The following is a 17,022-nucleotide window of genomic DNA, read 5'->3' as shown; positions in this document are numbered from 1 at the left end:
CAGAAACATTTTTCAGTGGGAACAGATACTGTTCTCTTGACATGATTTCACCCTGTGCATGCCTATATATAATTTTCTGCATACTCCACCTGTGGAAGAGCTGTGCCTGTGATGTGATGGAGTAGTTTTTGCCCTGGTGAGAACATCTGCATGCAGAAGTGAAATAACAGCAGGAGAAGCTACCTGCAGAGACATGATTGCCTTAGAATCATCCCAGAAATGTTAAACTCAGAGTTTCTGTCTTTATTTTAGCATTATTTTTGATTTCTATTTCTATCTGGCTGTGCTTAGCCTGGCACTGTGCACACCATGACTGATACTTTCTCACCTAAGTGCCAGCTTTTGCTAGGTTGGGTGTGAAAATTGTATCCATGGGATGCCGGGTTGATTTAAACAAAATTGTCTGGGATGCCAGACACTAGCCAGCATCAAGCCTGTGCCCTGAAAGATGAGCAAAAACAAGTGAATATTAAGAGAGCAGCCAGATTTTCAGTGTGTGGTGTTAAATATAGAGAAAGGTGACAGCAGTGAGTGTTTGGGGACACAAGATCAAAGAATGAATACCCTTGGAGAGTGAGTGTTTCTGTCATTTCCCCTGCTGCTGTTGGTACTTTTCATATTACATTGCACCTGCTGCTATAGCAATACTTATAAATCTGGGATTAGGACCCAGAAAGCTTAGGTTTAATTGAGATAATGCAAATAGTCAATAAAGAAAAGGCCAGAGATGGGTTTTACAGCATCAGGTAATCAGACTGGTGGAGAGGTGGTAAAGCGTGACCACCTTCTGCTGTCAACACTGCTGTTCTTTGGCAAATGCTTTTCTCTAGCAGAGACTTTTATTGCATTTGGAAATCCTCATCCAGAGATATGCTCGGGTTCACTGCATTGGAAACCTGAATGCTGGAAGTTACTACAGTTTTAATTGGCTTCACAATTTGCATCAGATGTGCATTTATTTACTACCCGAGCCAACCAGCCTGTAAAAAACCATGTCTGTCCCAAGTGACCTGATTAGGAGGGGGGAATGTGCCAGTAGAGACCAACAAAAAGCTAATTTTATCAGGGAAGCTTGTCATCAGAACTTGGTGTGAATCAGAAGCAAATCACTGGAAGTCCTGCTGTGAAGCAGAACAAAAAATTACTTGGGGCTTTGCTGAGACGGCTGCTTGGTACTGGAGAAAGTACATTGAGGAATGTGTTAGCAGTATTTGATATTTACTTAGAAAAGCTGAAAGTGATTAGGCAGAAGAGCAGCAGAAGTGTTTGCTTAGCAATTTCTCTTCCAGTGATGGTCTGAGAGGCAGCAAAAAAAGGCAGAAGCAAAACTCACAGAAGGGGATGTAGGTAGTTGCTGTACTCAAGGTAGGGAAAGAGACAATTCTTACGTGAAGCAGCTAATAGAGGTTGGTTGAGGCACCTAATTTTGCCACTTAAGCACTCGCCCATCCCCAGACAATAGGAAAGATTTTGGACTTTTGGGATTCAACAGCCTTGTGTCCTTGTCAGGCATGGCAGGGATGGCATTTTGCAGTTGATGATGTGAGATGTCTCTGCTTCTCTGCAAACAGTTAAAGCTAAAACCTAAAGTCAGGATGAACTCCACTGGCTGAAGATCTTTGAGGAGCTTCTTTTGGTAAAAGCATGTGGTCACACACTCCCAAAGGATGGTGCGAGGAGGACACAGCCCCACTTTTGAGGTCATTTACCCCACAAGTTGGGTTTGCACAGAACGAATTCAAGCTATTCAAGATGGATTCTAGACACACAAGTAGAAGACAGAACAAAAAGCCAGAAACAGTGTAAGCAATTCTGGAGGGTGAAACCTTTACTAATCTAAACCAGTGGGGACAGCAAAATCAGGTACTGCAAGGACAGATGAATATGGAAACTCCTTTCTAAAGATCTTGGGTTTCAGAAGATAATCCCCAAAATCTTACACTAGATGTAATTGTCATGTGTCTCATGGGTCATCAGGGACCATGTCTTACCATTCAAGCCTCCCACAGATTTTGTGCTTATACAGAATATGTGTTTCAATGCTGGAATTACAAAGAATTTTTGATACAAACCATGCAAAATATGCTGCTACAAATAAATTCCTTGATGCTCAAGGAATATGGGAGAAAAAATGTCATTTCTTAATGAACAAAATTGCCTGCTGAACTCTAGCCCCAGGAAGTTTGCTCTCATCAACAGAGGCTGAACATGCTGCAAAACTGCTCATGAGGGATAACACAAGCCAATTAGATTGATGTCTCTTAAGCAAAATCTCTGTCCTGAAAACTGTTGTTTTCCACAGCATCCTGGTCCCAAGTGCCAGTGAGGGCACACAGTGAGGGTTGGGTTAGGGTTAGAGTGGACACAACCTTGTTCTCCTGTGTGCTGCCCTGTAGTGCTGAGCCAGCTGGGCTGGAGTAAAAAGCTGCCTACTCTCAGAAAAGAGTCTTATAGCAACCTCCAAAGTCAAAGCAGAACCAACTGTAAGTCTAATTTCCGAATTATCCTAGACAATCTTAAATACCCAAAACAACCCACACTGCAAAGCAATGTCACAACAGGCTGAACTGTCTGTACCTCAGTACAAGCCAGCAAAGTGAACAGAAACTAGGCATAGAAATAATTTGATTAACTGATACCTTATTTTATGTGAAGAGAGTGAGATTCTCAATCCTTTGTAGTAGGTTGTCTCCCTTTGAGCCACACAAGCCTGGCGAGCTCGCAGTTTGGCTTGCCTGCAACCTCCCTGCTCCCTCAAGTTGTACAGAATAAAGGCACTTAGGGTATTTCTTCCCTCCTATGGCTTTTATTTTCCCTGGACATAATAAGGATATAAAGGAGATGGATTGCCGTTTAACTGCTCTGTGTATAAACACATGATTTCAGTCTGCAGGGGTTTTCCATCAGGATCAATCACACTAAGCACACATTGAAGGGGAGAAATGCACACGAATGTAACCAAGCCAGTGAGAAAGTGTAGTGGCACATTTATTAAATTAAGAAATAAAGTATGAAGTTTGTTTTGTTTGGTTTTTCTGTTTGTTTTAGTTCTTGTTTTTTTTTTTTCTGGGAAGTGTGGAGCAATGTTGGCTTCTAAAACTTGTTATAGGCACTGGCTAAGTAAGTGCCAACATAATGCAGAAAAAAACAAGATGAGAACAATGTTTACGGCAGTGGTTCTTTAAATGGAGAAGTAATACAAGTTGCAGTCTTTGGTGTGCTTATAATTTGCCACTGCTTAAATAGGACACATCAACTAGAGGAAAAGAAATGCATATATTTCTTATTAACTTTGCCTTGAAGCACCAAAATACATCCACTTGACAATATATAGGGTTTTGGTTTTATTTATTGGTACTGCAAGGCAGTGCTATGAATGCAACATGGTATGAGCCATAAAAGTCATCTGCAAAAATCAAATTGCAAGAAGCTGCAGATGCAGTTTAAACTGAAGAACATAACCTCCTAATTATCTATATTACCTTCTTTGGCAGCTCATGCTGGATCTCATATCTGCAGGTAGCTTTTAGAATTATAGGAATTGTATACACAGAGTCTCTCAGCACTTGAGGAATCCTTGTCATTTTGTGGATTTTTTTCCTCTTCCCTAACTGAAATATCTCTTGCTGCAACTTCTAACCACTGCCTCAGATCTTTTTTTCCATGCATGTTTGATGTGCAACACTGTGCACTTTCCCAGTGTGTTGCATCAGAAGAAATCCTCAGTAAATTTGTTCCCATTCTACCAGTGACAGCATGTAACACTGATTTCAGTTTCAGGTTAGTACAGAAATTACTAAGTGGAGCTTTTTTACACCTACTTGGTTGGCATGGACTGTTTTTTGTTCCTTACATGCTAGGTTGACAATGCCATTGGATGAATTATGGATGAATTAGGCTTATTATGTCCTGCAGTTTTCTTTGTACATCTTCACCTTCAAATTTCTGAATGTTCTTTGGTTTCCAGATTCATGCTCTGGGTTCTGTAGGACTTTTTGCCGTGAGTCCTTCACCTCTAATTCTGCTGTACCCTTTACCCATAAAGAAAATGAAACGCAGCCATAGTGTGTAGGTCAAAATAAGTTTTGTGGCTAAAATAATTTTGCTGATGTTTTAGTTCTCTTAATGATTTTTCTCACAATTTGCTGTGTGTGGGGGTGAGTAGGTTCACTGCTGTGGAAGGAAAGTATGATGATGGCAACAGACACACAAAAAGGTGTGAGTCCTCCTGGGACAGGTTTCGACTTGGAGCACAGGCCATGCTGTTTGGTCCATGAACATCGCACTGCTAGAAAGAAACACATTCCTTTTTGATGCTCCTACCCATCCCCCTGCAACTCCTTTGCATACTACCAGTCTGTGTTCAGGGCAGCTGTGAGGCTGGAGTAAAGGGAGTGGATTAAGAAAATAAAGGCCTTTCTTTTTATTCTGTGAGAGGGAACAGCTGGCAGCAGATTATAAGCAATAGTAGGGTGCAGCCAGATTTACAGTTATGGCAAAGATACAGATATACCTGTGAATTTTTATTCTGCAGACAAGCTTTTATTGCTCTAATGAGAACCCATGTACACTATTGTGGAGTGTTATCGTAATGTTAGTTAATAAAATTGCATTGGTTCTTCTGCCTTTTGCCTTGCAGTGTGACTATAGTGTTTTTATTTCGTTTAGCCATATAACTTAGTCATGATGGTTGCTGTTCTTCGCAAGCCTGTTGCATTTCAGAGAAGAAGTTACTTCTGAAGAAGCTAGCAGCTCATTACCCATGGAACACAGCAAAATGAAAATCGTATTTTTTTATCTTGAGGCTCTTTGTATCTTCTTCAAATGGCTTAGATACCACAGTTGCATATAATAAGCCACGCTTGATACACATAAAAAGTGGTTGCAGCAACTTCTTTTAAGATGTTTATTTACACTTTTTTTAGAAAAACCGGAAGAATGTGTGCTAATTTTACATTAATTTGTTTTATTTTAAATAGCATGGATGCTTATAAAACCACACTTACTGTAACAACATATAAAAATGTGATCCAGAGAAAAGAGTGAAATGAAGTTTAAGAACCTGGTTAAAAAGAGTTAGAGCTGAAATGTATTTTAACCTAAGAGAAAAGATACCCCCACTAACAGTGGATGGAAATCTATTGAAGAGAAAACCTGGTTATTTTAGTAACCTAATAAATTTCAGCATTCCTGTCTGAGAGTTTATTATGATGTAATGTATCTGCATTACCACATTTACAGTCTAATTTGACAGCGTAGCATCAATTTCTACAAATTATGTATGTTGTAAACTGAATCATTCAAGAACTGAAACACAGTATGTTAAGAATCATAGAATGATGGAATGGTTTGGGCTGGAAGGGGCCATAAAGCTCATCCAGTTCCAACGTCCTGCCATGGGCAGGGACACCTTCCACTAGACCAGGTTGCTCCAAGACCCATCCAACCTGGTCTCAAACACTGCCAGGGGTGGAGCATTCACAACTTCTCTGGTAACCTGCACCAGTGTCCCCCCACCCTCACAATAAAGAACTTCTTCCTTGTATCTAACCTGAACTTCCCCTGTTTAAATCCATCACCCCCTTGTCCTATTGCTACAGTCCCTGACGAAGAGCCCCTCTCCAGCATCCTTGTAGGCCCCCTTCAGATACTGGAAGGCTGCTATGAGCTTCTCTTCTCCAGGCTGAACAGCACCAACTCTCTCAGCCTGTCACTGTACAGCAGGTTCTCTGGCCCTCTGATCATCCTCGTGGCTGCCAGCTCCATATCCTCATGTTGAGGACACCGGAACTGTAGACAGCGCTCCAAGTAGGGCCTCTTGAGAGCAGAGTAGAGGGGCAGAATCTCCTCCTTCGACCTGCTGGTCAACTTTATACATTTATTTTTCACTAGCTGTTTAAAAATTTTGAAGATTTTTTTGTTTGTTTGTTTGTTTAAGATATAGCAGTATATTTTTTTCTTGGCAAAGGACTATCTCATAATAATACTTATCTTCCAAATTGTGGTTCTGACACATCCTAAATGCAGACTACATGGTAGAAAAGCATAATAAATCTCTATTTATGAGTATGTCCTTCCAGTGGGTGACATCTTAACCTATGGGAAGTTTATTTGAATTTCCTTTAGAGATATATATCAGATAGAGCTGTCAAAACTTAACTTGACTCTATCAAATGCACACAGTGATGTTTTTCCTAGAAATCTCTTCTATAACTATGCTAGCTTATCCACTATTTTTTTCTTGGAGAATATCTTATTTGCAGAATCTGACTCTCCAATGGCTAAAAAACAGAGATTCCACAGAATCAGTAGTTATTTCATCACATTGAAACTGCAGGAATCATTGTATGTCTATTACACAAACGCACATATTCCTTCAAGAATATTTTAGGCCAAGAAAATACACATAAAGAAAAGAATTAGAATATAAAATAACAGATTTACTGTAATGTGAGATTAGTGTGGACCAACTAGAGAAGTGTTACCATCCCATTTCTGAAGGCAGTTATATGTATATGGGTTTCCCAGGACATTTCGGAGACTACCTTCTCCATCTAGAGCAGAGCATTTGCTCTAATTCTTGTCTATTGTGGCCATCCCAGAAGGACAAACAGGACTCTCAAAATGGTTTATAATACCTCCACTTTTCACTTTAAATTTGTCAAACAATTCAGTTACATTTGAGTGTCATTATTTGTGAGTATTTCTACAGCATTAACCCTTAAATAAGAGACACGGAACAAAAACATAGTAAGAGAAGATCTATCAGAATGAGAAGCCTGCTCTCTGCAGGAACAGAGTCACATCCCTTTTTCCCTACTTTATTTCACAATATTTTGCAAAAACAAACAAAAAACCCCCAAACAAGCAAACAAACAAACAAACAAGAGAAAAAAATCCCCACAAAACCAAAAGCAATTTTCAGTGAAAAAGCCAGGCTGTTTTAAGATACCATTTTACACAATCTATCATTAAGCTTAATTGTGATTTCATTGCTGCTTGTGGTTTTATTCAGAACCTGTGCTTTCAGACTTTGGTGATGCTGATTCCAGTCATTCATGTCTGATAATCACATCATTTTATAAACAATGACAATTTAAAAGAAACTGAACTGTGCTTTCTTATTTTTAGTCATGAGCAGCTGAGAAGACATCAAGGCCCGAAGAAAGTTCTGCTATTAAAAATTCATCATAGATCTTCTCTCTAAAGCTTGTTGCTGCTGCATGTTTTAATTATATTTACCACCTGGAGAATTAGAATCAACTCTTGAGAAAGGAGGGAAGAAATAAAACACAGCATAGTATAGCATTATTCAGACCAAGAAATCCCTGAAAGCTAACGTTCTTCTTATCAGCTTTGTAGGTTAATATTAAATTATTACTTTTTGATTTATAACTATTATTTAGAAGTCTAAAAAAAAAACCCCACCTCTGTGCAGTTCAGTTATTGGAAGATTTCATAGCAACTGCAGGATGCAAAACCTCTCTTTCAGGAGTAGGAAGTTCAAAGAGATAGCCAAGATCAAACAGTGCAGATTGTTTTAAAAATATATATGCCATCATGATATGAAGACTCGCAGTTCCTAGGGACTGTAAAATATAAGTTCTGTGAAAATCTGAAGGATCCAAGTGATGAGTTTGTGTGAGACTGAGATTTTCAGCTCTTAGAATGCTAAAAGACCAACATCCTGAAAGACTGCCAGGAAACCTTAACCACAGTGGGGGTTTTTTCTGAGTCTCAATACCTTTAAAGGCAATATATACTGTATTGGGCCCAATACAGTTATCCGATAGATATTTATATGGGGACATTATCTTCAGATCATGCATGGCATGGTGCATGAAAGCTTTTCTTATGTGACTAGCTCATATAAATGGAGTCACTGCACAGGTACAGGGGGAGAAGGAGCAGCAGAGGGGCCACATCCATGTACTCTACACAAACACCTACACACCATCAGCTACCTCCTTTTCTGGGGACAAAGCACAAGCCTAAATGGAATTGAGAAGCAGTGTTTAAATTCTGTATTTTCACATTTCCATCATTATAAACAACACAATCATAGGTGAGTGCACACTGATGGAGCAGTACTACCCAGGTGGGGGCAATGGGGCTGATAGCTCCCTGCTCACACCCCTGATGCCAAGTGCCACCACCTGTGTTGGCTTCTGCCCATGGAGAGGTTGAGGCATAGCTTCAGTTTAGCTGGGGAATAGGAGAGAGGTAGGAGACTGTTGAGAGGTTGGAGTTTTGACTCCAGAATTTCTAGAGGAAAAGAAAAAAAAATATAAGGGTGTTTGATGTCTATTTTAATTGATGTGGAGCTTGCTCTTAGTAGAGAATCTCTGGTACCTGAGGTAGGCTGTGCTGCAATACCTTTCCTAAACATGTTGGGTTCTTTTAGCACCTGCTTTTTAAGTGGTAGTTGTGATAGTAGAGACAGTGAAATCTCATTGACATGAAAAGCAAACCATATATAAGCATTACAGATAAGTAGCTTTGTGCAACCAAGCTATATTTTGAAGAAAGATATTCTATAGATGTCATGCAGAAATATGTATTTGCCTTGGTTGTAAAAAATCTATTTGAAGAACCTTTATATTTGTTATATTCCAAGAGTAGAAAGCAATGGTTTTTCACTTGTATTAACTGAATGAATGTTTTTTGTTTAATTTCCTTTTTAAAATAATTCTGTCTCATTCTATGTTATCTTGAAAATTTATGTGGATTTCTAGTCATGATTGTTGTGTAAATTTAGCTGTGTGTCTCTGCTAGTGTCTGCCAACAAAGATATTACAATTAAAAGTACCTCAGCTACTCTCTTATTATGGGCAGCAGTGTTTTTTATACAACAGTAGCATCTAGTAGAGTGCTTTTCATATTTATCAAGTGTTGCGATTAATATTGTCTTTCCAGGCAATATCATGAAATCCTTTGGGGAGAAGAAATGCTGTATATACTGAATTAGAACTGCGTATCATCCCAGGCAGGTGGCCTGGGATGTTTTATTCCAGGATTGTATGTGTGACTGACAGACTGGATCAACAGCTCGTGGGAAAGGCTGATATCCATCTCTACAAGTGTGTGCTTTCTGGCTACAAGCACAGCCTCCTAGTCCATAGTGAATTCTTAGCAATTATGAGTTTTATCTAGCAAACTCCAGAATAATTCCTTGGTTTTATTAAAAAAAGCAAACAAAACCCAAAAACCAAACCACTCTTTGATCAGCTCCAATTTTACTCTTTCTCCAGAGGAGTATTTGCCTTTGCTGGAGAATGCAAACGTTTCTGTGCAAAATTTTAATTTTATAGCCTGGAGTGTTGTGCATGCCAGGTCTTTTTCATTATAGTACCCAGAAGCTTTATATACACTTGCTAGCTAATTTGCATGTGGCTCTTGTACTATTGGAATATTTTCTTTATTCCTTGTAAGCTGACTGTCTGAAATCATGAACTATACACTATTTCCAGTTATTCTAATGTTCAGAGGGTGGAGATAAGAATTTTTGTTGTCTTAGATGTTAATGTATGTATTTTCAGTGTAATTTGAAAAGCAGCTGGAGCAGAAGCTGTTGGTGACTAATTGCCTTTTTAGGTTGATTTATTTATGTACCATCGTGGAGCTTGTTCCTGATCAAATTGTCGTACTTTGTGCTTGCTCTTTGGGGTGTATGTGATGGCTCTGTCAAGTAGAAGCATCAGCCCTATGAGAGGCTCTGTCAGTATGGGCCTGAGTTTTGGGGCAGGTCAGTGGTTCCCCTGAATAACATGTCCATATGCCAATGTCTGTGTCTTAATTTTGTAATAATGGGTCTTCACTTATATTGCTGTGTGTATAGGTAAACAGACTTGGCAGATGGTTGATTATCCTCATTTCTATACCTCCACTTTTCACCTTGTTTCATTAAATAATTGCAATCAATTTTGTTTAATTTTTATTGACAATATATTACTAAAATTTTATTGACAATGTATTACTTAATATGCATAGTCATGCCTGCAGAGTGTTACTTGGGTCGTAGTGGCAATAAGCAAAACAGCTGGATGCTCAGAAGTTTCTGATCAGTATTAAAGTTTTACTTTTTTATGCAAGGATACTGGATTTTTTATTTTGTAAGTCTCATAAAAGACATCAGTCTGAGAAACTTTCACACAGGGAAAACTTTCAGATTTGCATCCCAATAAGGAATAGGAATTAGTGGGTGTCTCATGAGATAGCATTTTTATCTTGGTATTTTTCAAAGCCCTGTATTTATATTAGAGATAGCCAAATCAAAAGCTTACCCAGACAGATCAAATAGGGAGTTGGTGAGATTTAACTCGCCTACATACCATTCACACTGAAGGTAATAATACTACCTGAACTAAGCCTTATTTCGGGTGACCCAGTGTTGTGGTTTAAACTGAGCCACACAGCTCATCCACTCACTCCCCTCCTTTTTCTCCCTCTTTCTTTCCACCACCCCTGGCTCCTGGAGGGATGGGGAGGAGAATCGAGAGAATGTAACTCCCACGGGTTGAGATAAGAACAGCCCAGTAACTAAGGTATAACACAAATCACTACTGCTACCACCAATGATAATAATGATAAGAGAAAATAACGAGAAGAGAATACAATACCACCACCGAATGAGTTCGACCCCCCCAAAGAGAGCCCGTGGCCCTCTGGGTAACTCCCAGTTACCTCCCTGGGCATGACGTGCTGTGGTATGGAATACCTCTTTGGCTAGTTTGGGTCAGGTGCCCTGTCTCTGCTTCCTCCCGGCCTCCCCTCGTCCCCGGCAGAGAATGAGACTCACAAAGTCCTTGGCCAGAATAAACGTTACTTAACAACAATTAAAAACAATCGGTGTTATCAGCTCTCTGCCCAGGCTGGAAGTCAAAACACAGCACGGCACCAGCTACTAAGAAGGAGAAAACTGACTGCTACTGCTGAACCCAGGACACCCAGCACCAATAAAATTAATTCAAAAGTATAAAAGCCTCTTCAACATTTGGGATTGAAAGCCAAACAAATGTTTCCTTGAATGTAAACAAGGCATCAAGTCACTTAAGTGTTCAAGTGTACATCGTTATGGTGGAGACAGGGAATCTTTCTTTCTTCTGAGTTAGATTGACTTCATGATAAGCCTATAATGAAGTGCACTCCTCAGGAAGATGTAAATCTGTAATTTGCTCAGGAGACTGATTGGAAGAGCTGTCTCACATAGGGTTTACACAGGGATTACAGTTTTTGCTAGACAGCAGTTTCATGTTACAATGACAGTGTATAAAATAAAATATTTCTCAAGTAGAACTAAATGAATCATCCTAAATCAGTCTAAGCAAAATGATAGATTGTGACTTTTATTCATCTACTATGACAGTGAAGAAACATCTTTATACCTGGTGTATAGTAATTCATGTGGAAAACATCTGACCAGTTCTGCTCTTAAACTCTATGCTTTCTCTAATGTATAAAACCTACTGTATTTTCAGCTATTTAATATAAATTATGATACAGGTTCCCTGTAGCTTTTTTTTTAGCAGAATTTTTTCACTACCTGAGTTCTCTGTGATTCTCACAGATGGAGTGATGTAGCACTCAGCTTTTCTCCAGGTGGCTTTGGTTAACAGCAGCCAGCAGGCTGAACACATTTTACATCTGCCTGTGTTTTCCACTCTTCCTTTTAATAGGACAGAATCTACAGCAATGTGTAATGAACTGAACAATTGACAAAGCAACTGTGATATGTTGTCAGACTTCCAGGGATAAAGATAAAGGTATACAAAGGTCAAACCTCTAAAATTCTGATTAGAGGTAAACATTTTTATTTTATAATTGGCAATAGTGTATTTCTTCCGTGGGGATATTTTTCTTGTTTTGGTTGTGTCTGTAACTTGGATTTTTTCTTCCTAGACTTCCTTATCTTTGTTTTAGTCATCTCTAGTTTTTCTTATCTTACTTTACATTCAGGAAAGGAAACTTAAGCATGTTAGAAGATGTATTAATTTGTTTTCAATTTATTCAATGACTACTTAGCTTGTGAAGAGGTATCAAAGGTATCACTACTTAATTTTCTTTGTGTCAGTTTTATTTAATACTAGTATTGTCTCATGTTATACAGAAAATACTGAGGTGAGTCTTGAATTTTTTGGCACTTAGGTTTCATACTGTTTCTAGCTGAAAAATGCTATTGAAAACAATTTCAATCTCACCAATAACAGGAATGTTAACTAGGAACAGAACAGTGGTGCAAAGTCCAAGTAGCAGATGGTTACTACTGCCATTTTCCTGGAGCATGTACTGCGGTCAGTGTTGCTTAGTAGCCGTAACAAGCGCATTTGGAGACAGTGAACTGAAGGAGTTAACTGAAGGTCCATGTGCAAGTTCGATGGCAGGTAGGTGAAATGGGCTGACACAAACATTGTGAAGTCCAACAACAACTCATTAAGTTGGGTCGGAAAAGGCCTTAATCCAGTTCCACATTTCTTGATATTACTCAATGTGGTAATTAATTGTTTGGTGATGCTTATTAAAAAACTAATTAAAAAAAAACCTTAGTTTTGCAAGGTACAGCTGATCAGCTTGGTACCTCGCATGTTCCTTGCTCTTTTCAACCTGCTTTCATAAGTGGACAGTGACTGAAAAGCTTTTTCAGTTGTCCAAACATGTATATATATGTTGGTCTTTTGACAAGTCATTAAACGGTAGTCTGAGAAGATAATATCTTATGAAACACTGTAGTTTCTTCAATAAAAATCACAAAAAAATGTATGCAAGCAGTGGGTTTATTCTAGGAATGTTTAGGATAAATCCTATTATACTGCAGTATGGTATTCATGATAGATGGAGAACTTTGGTTTAACAGTTCAGGTCACAAATGAAGTGTCTGACAGGTGGCATAAATGGCTGTTGACTGAAGTAGATGTACAAAAATGTTTTAAAAAAAATCTATTATGTTACTCTGCTCATACTGAAGCAACATTTTACTTGAGAAGCTGTTCCCTAGCTCTATGTATGTAGTTTTATGCTTTTTAAGAATGCCTGGTGAGATTATTTCCTAAAATCATGTTTGATTACAACTCACCATGAGCCAGTAGATGCAGAGGGCAAGACAGAAGTATTTAGCAGTGAAGTTTGTCGGAGCAGAAAGACGAACTCTGCTGTCCTACCTTAGATGGGTAAAGGAGAGTAAACTATGTTGCCATGTCTTCCTTTATTCTGGAAAAGGAGGAACACACTATTGGTATTCTGGTGACCAAGCTGACATGTGAAACCTTCTGCCTGCATCAGACCTTGCTTTATATATGCATTCAGAGTGTCTATCAAATCTGTTTTGTTACCCCAACCACATCATAAATACTGCATGCTCTGGACTAGGGATATGAGGTGCTTTTAGTCCAGCTTCATAAAACATTTGAGAGAAGCAAGGACCGAATATTAAGTCTGAGTCATCTGCCTAAAGTGTACCTGACTGTCAGAACTCTGTGGCACAGATCCTCCACAAACACAATGGAAACTTCTGAGGGATCTGGGGGTCCAAATTATTTTACTGCTTTCTCTTATTTTTTTCACACACCAGCCTTGTAACTGATCTCACTGGAGCGGTGTCAAAGTGGCTGTCTTGGTGTTCACAGTTTGGTTCAGTACTTTCTCCTGCAGGTAGCTGCTCAATGAATGTTTGCCAAAATATTTCTTGCTTTTTCTCAGTAGGAGGTCAAGTACTCCAGAAACGATATGGTCTATATTGTGGTTTGTTCTAAATCTGGAAGCATTTCTAAAATCCCTGTGTGAAAAATACTTCTGTGCAGCAGCAGTTTTAGTAGACAAGGCATCATGCAAATTTTCTTTTTGTCTAAGACTGGTTTTGACAAATAAGATGTGATTGACATTCAGTTGTCAAATGATGACTTGTAGAACACGGGGTAGGCTGTTATACTACAGGAGTGTTTTAATCCCATTCTTGTATTCGAAACCAGTACCAGAGATGGCATGTAAAAGGTGAAATATATAAATTCTGACTCCTCGAAAGAAACTCGATTAATTAGAAATGTGTGATTGGTTGCAGAAACTCCCCAAAATAAAGCCTTGTTGTGAATGAGTAATTGGAGGGGGCTATGGGGGTTCTCTGCCCTTTGTCACAAATATTTATCCATTTATTTCTTCACCAGAAAAGTGTTGTGTAGGTTTTGAAAAATTAATAAACTTAATCTCTGCCAGAGAGTCAGTCTTAAGCTCTCTTTTTGGAAAAACTGTTATTCCTAATGATGCTTCTAAGCTAAGCTCCAACAACAGTGGGATGTCATGGTGCTAATAAAACCGTTGCAGCATGACTGACAAAACAGCTGGCTTTGTGGCACACAGGGTGTTTGTCACCTTCAAGCAAGAATGGTGTTCTGCAGGGGTCTGTCCTAGATCTGGTTCCGTGAACATTATTATTAATGAACAAAGTAGGTGAAGGGCCAGGAGCTTACCAGGGAAGTGCATAGGCAACACAAAATGGGGAGCTGCACAAAATACAAAACTGTAATAATGAGGGACACTGCCTTAAATTGATCTGTAACTCCATTTAAGATGGAGAATTGCAAGATATTACGCATTTCATACTGAGAACAGTGGTATGCACCAAACAAGCTAAAAACACAAGTACAGATTGGAAGCGGGCAACGACTTCTTTTTGCTATAAATTACAGAGAATGAGCTAATAAATACAGAACTGAAAGAATGTCCATTTTTTAATATGGAGAAGTTAGTGCAACAGTGGCACTAAAACAGTATATTTCCTCAGACAAGTCTTGCAGAAAAGTCATGCATTTTATAAATATTTATGATAAATGTAAAGAAAATAAATTTTCATTGAGGTCAAAAGAGGTGAGAATAAATACTTAACAGGCATTTTTAAGAATTGAGTTCATGCTAGTGCCTTTGGGTTGAGTGGGCTTGGGTTGAATGTAGTGAGATAGAAAACTAACCAAGAAAATTGTAGTTTTAAACTTTTCCTAAATCAGCATAAGATTGCAGACTTCTTAGAGGAGTGGCACTGGCGATGGGTAACAGGATTACCAGAATACCATGCTTTGCACAAAATACATCTGGGTAGTCTTGAAACTGTATTCAAAGTGTTAATTTGCAATTTATGTGAACAGGAATCACAGAATCACAGAATCACAGAATCCCAAGGGTTGGAAGGGACCTCAAAAGATCATCTAGTCCAACCCCCCTGCAAGAGCAGGGTAACCTACAGTACATCACACAGGAACTTGAACAGGAATTTGTGCTTCATTAACTATATTCTGGGGAAAATTGAAGCATGACAAACTGTCCAATAAATATGAATGTAATGAGCACTGGGTTTAGATACTAGACTAATGGGAAATGTGAGAGAAGTAACTGTGTTGTTATTCAAGCTTTAGTCATTGATTTAAACTCTAGATAGTTTTCAAACAAGATAGTGCCTCGGAAGATGATTATGTACTAATTGTACTGATTTACTTTCTTCCTATAGAGTCTGGCCTGCTTTTGAAATTAATTATTGCCATGATTACCTTAGGTATAAAATACAGTCATTTGCTTTTTTGTGTTAGGACCTTAATAATACTGTAAAATTGTGCAAGTTGTTAATAATGAAAATATTTTCATTATTTCATTGGTGAAATACAGCACCTCTTAACATACAGCTACGACAACTTCTGTCAAACACACTATGGCACCACAGAAAATAAGCTAAGGTCAGAGTCCAGTTCTCAAGTGAGGAAACGGCATTGAGCTTGTATTCAGGACATGGATGAAAACAACGTTGATACTGGGGGGCACATATCCTAACCCCTCTATACTAATTGCAGATTGGAGACTCTCCACGTTTATTTTTAAAGCTCTGTACTTTTGAGAGTGTTTCTTCAGGTCACACACAAATATATACCTCTGGAAAGCATCAAGCTCTTGTTTAGTGATTAATTGCTTTTAGTTATTTTGATATTACTTTGGCATCAGTATTCCTATGTTACATTTAAAATTGTGGTGTGTTCTTATCTTGTAAGATGAGGGCTAGCCCAAACCAAGCCATGATGGTTCTTTTTCCTCTTAATCTAGAAATACAAATCAGGTGTGGGTAATTGAAGTACAGATTGTAACCTGAACAAGTTTTTGCTCCTTCCACTTGCCAGGCTTTTGGGGATATTGAGAATAAATCTGTATTTCCTAGTTGTTCCTCACTTGGAATGTGAAATGGTAATTGGAAGGACTCTCTGGATAATAAATCGAGGAGAAAGAGTGTAATAAACTAGGTATTACCTTGAAGCTTCTTCATTATTCCTTTTAGGTAATGAGATAAAATTCATTGGGTGATAAAGTTCAAGTTTTGAACTTTATACTATTTCCTGTGCTTCCCTGTGACAAACTGATTTTAAATTAAGAATTCAGCAGAACAAGCTCTCTATCATCTTAATGCAACCTATGCAACATTACTTACTATACATAAAGCTAGTATAAGATAGTCCAAAGTTTTTGTTTGTTTGTTTTCTTGGAGGTTTTTTAAGAGGAAAGGTGCCTTGCCACAGAACATTGTAATTCTAGCTAAGCACCTAATACTTTTCACCTACTTCTTAGCATCTGTCTTCTAGGGAAAAACATTGCTGTGCCACAACAATTATCCTTTGATTTGTATATTCCAATTGGTATATGTTTCAGATGTAAAAAGTATGATTGAAATGCAACTCACATCTACCTAGAACCTTTTTGCCTGCTTCCCTGTGAGCAGCTGTATTAATGAAACATGTCTTGGCTTATTAGAATTGATTTTGTTTAGGAAACTGAAGTAAATATTCTTCCCTTGCACACAATTTGAGTGTTTTTCAAAAAAAAAAACTAGGCAGAAGTCACTGTGGTCTTAACTGCAAAAAATCCCCATGACAGAATAAAAAACCCCAAACTTAGAAATGAGAGACTTTTAAAACCCCTGGCAGTGTTCAAGGCCAGGCTGGATGGAGTCTTGGGCGACATAGTCTAGTGTGAGGAGTCCCTGCCCATGGCAAGGGGGGTTGG

The 17,022-nt window shown here is 38.6% G+C and overlaps 1 long non-coding RNA gene across 1 annotated transcript; it reads left to right on the top strand.

Annotated features, from left to right (window-relative positions):
- Positions 1–8,206: 8,206 nt before the first annotated feature.
- On the top strand, positions 8,207–10,086 carry LOC136017618 (uncharacterized). Its single transcript, XR_010614016.1, has 2 exons — positions 8,207–8,357; positions 8,917–10,086. It is a non-coding gene; the product is annotated as an uncharacterized LOC136017618 (long non-coding RNA).
- The last annotated feature ends 6,936 nt before the right edge of the window (positions 10,087–17,022 follow it).

The sequence above is a fragment of the Lathamus discolor genome, chromosome 6 (assembly GCF_037157495.1).
Source record: "Lathamus discolor isolate bLatDis1 chromosome 6, bLatDis1.hap1, whole genome shotgun sequence".
In the NCBI taxonomy this organism is placed as follows: Eukaryota; Metazoa; Chordata; class Aves; order Psittaciformes; family Psittacidae; genus Lathamus; species Lathamus discolor.
Note: the sequence above shows the minus strand (reverse complement) of the source record. Positions and strands in the feature narration are given on the sequence as shown.